Genomic DNA, 5,783 nt, shown 5'->3' on the forward strand with positions numbered 1-5,783 from the left:
GTAGTGACCCAGACTGTGTAGGCTCTTGTAGGTCATAGCAAGGTTTTGGCCTTTACTGTGAATAAGAGTGGAGCCAACCTAAGGTTGGGGACAGAGGAGTGACATGTTATGAGTTGGGTTATAAAAAACAAAAAATCACTCTGGCTGCTATCTTGAGAATAGACTGTAAGAGGGCACAGGCTAAAGCAGAGAGAACCGTTAAAAGGCTATTTCAGTAATCCATCCAGGGGAGAGAGGCTGGTCGTTTAGCCTGAGATGACAGCAGTAGAATTAATGTGAATTGGTAGGATTCCGGATATGTTTTGAAGGAGAGACTATAGGATATATTGATGGATTGAATGTGGGATGTGCAGGAAAGACGAGAGTTACAATGAATCCAAGGGTTTAGGCCACAGAAACTGGAAGAAAAGACTTTTCACTTACTAAAATGGGGACAAGGAGCCCTGGAGGCACAATGGTTACGTGCTAGGCTGCTAACCAAAAGGTTGGCGGTTTGAACCCACCAGCATCTCCAAGAGAGAAAAGACCAGGCAATCTCCTCCCATAAAGATTGTTGTTGTTGTGTGCCGTCAAGTGGATTCCAACTCAGAGCAATCCTGTAGGATGGAGTAGAACTGCCCCATGGGGTTTCCAAGGCTATAATCTTTACAGAAGCAGACTGCCACATCTTTCTCCCGTGGAGTAGCTGATGTGTCCAAACCGTGATTTTTCAGGTAACAGCCGAGTACTTAACCACTGTGACACCAGGGTTCCTTCAGTAAAGATTACAGCCTTGGAAATCCCATGCGGCAGTTCTACTCTCACATGGGCTTGCTATGAGTTGGCATCGATTTGACAGCACACAACAAAAAAATGGAGAATACTATGGGAAGAGGAGGCTAGGGGAGAAGGAAACCATAAATCTGACTTTGGAAGGTAATGTTGAGATGCCTATTAGACATCCAGGTGGAGATATTCAATAGTCAGTTGAATATATGAACTTGGAATTCAGAGACGAGATCCAAGTTGGACTGATGAATTTGGGAGTTATCAGCCTATAGATGGTATTTAAAGCCACAAGACTGGGTGAGATGACCTAAGAAGTGAGTGTAGATAGAAAAGATATCTGCAGGCTGACTCCTGGAGCAGTCCTATTTATAGAGGTCAAGGAAATGAAGAGAAACCAGCAAAGGGGACTGAGAAAAAGCCACCAAGGGAACATGGTGTCCTGGAAGTTAAGTGAAGTAAATGCTTTGAGGAGGAAAAAGTGATCAACTATTTCAAATGTTGATAAGTCAAGTAAGATGATGGTTGAGAACCGACCATTGGACTTGGCAACATGAAGGTCATTGGTGACCTTGACAATAGCTATACTGGTGGAGTGATGGGAATGAAATCCTGATAGGATTGGCTTTAAAAGAAAATAAAAGGAGAGAAAGCGGAGACTGAGTATTGATATCCCCCAATCTCAGGCACCTACTGTGGGCACAAAAGTGATCCACCAATGTGACATGGGTGGGCACAGAGGCCACTTTCTCCTTCACTGTGGAGACAAAGCCCAGGACAGATGGATAGCTTCTCAGAGTTAGCCAAAAAAAAAAAGGAGGACATAGGTACCAGGCACAGCCCCAGGCTTGGAGTAGCAGATAGGACCATGCAAGGAACATGGAGCCCATATGGCCATTGTTGGGAAGAGAAACAAAAAGGTCTCAGTAACTCACAAGGAACAGGAGGGTGGGCTTTGGGCTGGGGCTGAGCCAGAAAAACACCAGCTGTTACTATGATGCACCGCCCCCCCCCCCAATGGAAAAATGTAGATAACTTGCCTTAAAGAGAAAAAAAGTCAGGATCATGATATATGCAGCATGATTGCTATGTGCAAAAAATAAAAATTCCAGGAATAAAGACACTAATGAAACTTAGCAAAATGTAAGACGATGACGGTGTTAAAGCAGCTGAATCATGGGTGAGTACTTATTTTCTCTATTTTGTAACTTGTAGTAAAGTAGTTAGATAGCTTTTATAACACAGGGAAAAAAATTAAGGGGGTAATAATCCAAGCCTTTCTCCCAGAGTTATTATGAAGATTATAATAATGACTAATATTTGAATAGCTCACATAGTGCTTCCTCAAACATGTAATCTCATTTAATCTTCATAACCAACATGCCTTCCCTTGGCACTTTGTAAAAGCTTTTATTATTGTATACTTAGCAAACTGTGTGTGTTGCAATGATCTGTTTACGTATCATTTTCCCACTCTAGACTGGAAGTTTCTCAAAGACAAGAACCATGTCTTCATCCTTATCCTTGACAAGTAACATAGGCCATGCACATGATAGAAGCTCTATAAATGATTGGAGATGGTCGGATAATGGTTGGATGAATGAATGAGAGGATGGATGGTTGGCAAGATGGATGGATGGATGGATGGATGGATGGATGGATGGATGGATGATGTATGGATGGATGGATGGATAGGTGGGTGGGTGGGTACGTGGGTGAATGGATGAAGGACTCAATATATTACTATTTTAGACATGAGCACTTGACTGTCCCAAGGTCATATACCAAAATAAAATACCAAACCTGTTGCTGTTGAGTCGATTCTGATTCACAGCTACCCTATAGGACAGAACAGAACTGTCCCCATAGAGTTTCTAAGGAGCACCTGGTGGATATGAACTGCTGACCCTTTGGTTAGCAGTGGTAGTGCTTAACCAGTACGCCACCAGGATTTCCCACGGTCACATAGGTACCCTTAATACCTACAGACTGAGCCAACCACCACTCCCTTTCCTCCAAACTAAATATTTTTAAGTCCTCATGGCTAATTAACCCCTCGCATATCTCACATTTCTGGTGAAATTGGTCATTCTCTCTTCTTAGCTGTCCTCTTCCATACTTAAGTTTCCATGCTGCTCTGTGCTTCCTCTTCCCTGAACAAATCTCACATTGCTCCTGTCTCATCCAAACCTTTACACTCAACCTCTGAACCATGAAAAATCCTTCTACAACTTCGAACTCCCTTTCAGTTTCTGCACTAGAGGAAACCTAGCTCTCACCTCTTGCCCCACTTTTCCTACAGCCCTCTCTGGGGAGATTTCCATTTTTCCCCAACTCTGGGTCATCTTTCTAGGACATCTCTAGGACATACTGAGCCTATCCATGCCTGGGCGAGGTATTCTGCTATGCACCGTAATAGTTCCATGGCTTGGATTTGTGGTTATATTATCTCTTTATTTTATCTATTTCCTCCATGTTATCCAGAAGCTGTACATACAAATCCAGATTGTCTGTGTAGAAGCTTCAGTCTCATTCACGTGTTTGGGAAGATTTTATTATCAGATGTTTCAGTGAAACATGATACACTAAGCATGCGCACCAGGATAATTTCAATTTTAAGTGACAGAAAACCAGCTCAAGTGGCTTAAGTTAAAATAAAGGGAATTTATTGGCACACACAACTTGGGAATTCTAGCAGTGATTCTGCCACCATATCATCGGGGCTTTGTCTTCTTTCTCAGGTAGGTTCTTTCTTCATGGTGGGAAAGATGACCACTGGCTACCTCAAGCCTATATATTCCTTTGGTCCATAGTTCAAAAGGAAGAGGTCTTTGTTTTCCTAGCATCCATCTATCACTCACTAGAAGAACTGTGATTGACCCTGGTTGTACCACAGGAAATAGATCATCAGGCCTTTCTTCATAATCTGTTTTAGTCTGGAAGCTCCACTGAAACCTGTCCACCATGAGTGACCCTGCTGGTATTTGAAATACCAGTGGCATTTATGGTATCCAAAGAAATGCAGTAGTATGATTAACAGTCCCAAAAGGAACACAGAGTTGTAGGGAGTATGGATCCCTGAAAATAAAACAATATGCACACCACATTTAGGCCAAATCTATGCCATCTCCAAACAAGGCAATTGTGGACAGATTCCCCGCACATCGAATAATGGATTCTTTGACTTTTATATTTGCATCACTTTCCATCTTGCTAAGAATTAGCAGCATCTAAATTGAATATTCACCACCATCTGTCAGTTTGTCATACTGTGGTGGCTAGCATGTTGCTGTGATGCTGGGAGCTATGCCACAGGGTCATCCATGGTGTACAGCTTTCAGTGGATCTTCCAGACTAAGACAGACTACGAAGAAAGGCTTGATGATTTAGTCCCAAAAATTAATCAATGAAAACTTTATGGATCACAACAGAACACTGTTCAACTCGCTTGCTTTGGACACATCATCAGGAGGGGTCAATTGCTAAAGGAGAACATCATGTTTGGTGAAGTAGAGGGCCAACGTGGGTGTGGGAAACCCTCAGTGAGATGGATGGGCACAGTAGTTGAATGATAGACTCAAACATGCTGGCGATTGTGAGGATGACCCAGAATCAGGCAACATTTCATTCTGTTGTACATAAGGTCGCCGTGAGTCAGACTTGACTCCACGACAGCTAACAACAACAACAACAAATTAAGCATGGTGAGTAAGGAAAGATGGAAGATTTGTCTCCTGATCAGAAATTTACAAATAAAGTTGTTAACCATAGTTTCCTCTAGGGAGAAATGTGATAGTTTGGAGTAGGAGGGGGTTGTGTTAGAAAGGAATTTGATATCTTCTTGTGTATATGTTTATGTATTGCTTGGTGCCTTCACAAGGAGTATGAAGGAAATAAAAGTTTCTTATAAAGGAAAGAGAATGAAGGTGCAGGAGTTTTGTTCAAAGAGTGACTGTGGAGAAAGCAGGGAAAGAAATGAAGCCTCCTGGAGGATGTCCCACAGAGCTGTAGGGCCTGGTTTCATGCCCTTGTTCTTGGGAAAACCAACACAGGCATAAGGCAAAGAGTGGTGACATTCTTTGTCGACATCTGTAGTCCCTTCATAAAGCTAAAGAGTTGGCACAGAGCTGAGCGAAAATTGTTGTTTTTATTAGTGCTGTATTTCTCTACTGTTTAAATCCACACTGTGGTGTATTAGGAATTAATTTGAACTTGGAAAGTGCATTCATTTCCTTTTAAGAGCATACTGATAACTGCAAAGTTAAATTGAGTCTAAAATCTGTTCTATCTTTTTAAAAATCACAGACAAATTACAGAAAAACTGGCCAGCATTAAAATTGGAAAAGACTATGTTGGAAATTAATTTTTCCTCCAAATTTGATAATTATTGAATTCTTGTGGATACAAGTTCCAGTTGAATTATCAGTCTTGTCTGGGCAGAATGAGAATGATTAAAAAAAAAAATAGCCTATAAGTCAAATTGGGTGAATGATGATATATAATATTGGTCTATTTTGGAATAAGGAAAAAGTGAATGATATATTTGAGTGTCATTAAGGCTGTCATTGATGAGAAATGAGGTCACTAAATCTGACAGCGTGCTCATGATTTTGGAGCCAAATCATCATGGAATGTAAAATTAAGAGGGTTAGACTTGTTATACCTAATCCATGTGCAAGATCTGGTCAGTGTTACTCAGGACACAATGGCATTCGCTGAGGACTATGTTTAAAGGTCATCAATACTGTATATTTTAGGAACATGTTTACTTTGAAAAGCATAGGGATAAATTGAGAGAACAAAGTTCTGTTGAGACCACTTGATGTTAAAGAATTTTGTACTAAGCTGACTGGATTAAATATCCTAAAGCAGAGTATTTGTTCTTGTCTAAATCCCCCGTGGATGCGGGGAATAGAGACAGATAAACAAGTATTTAACATTCCTGACTAGGCCAAACTTTTGTGCATTATTCAGTATGCAACTGCTCAAAGGGAAAATTACATCCAGCAACCTTCCAC

Source organism: Trichechus manatus, unplaced genomic scaffold (assembly GCF_000243295.1).
Source record: "Trichechus manatus latirostris isolate Lorelei unplaced genomic scaffold, TriManLat1.0 scaffold00008, whole genome shotgun sequence".
NCBI lineage: Eukaryota > Metazoa > Chordata > Mammalia > Sirenia > Trichechidae > Trichechus > Trichechus manatus.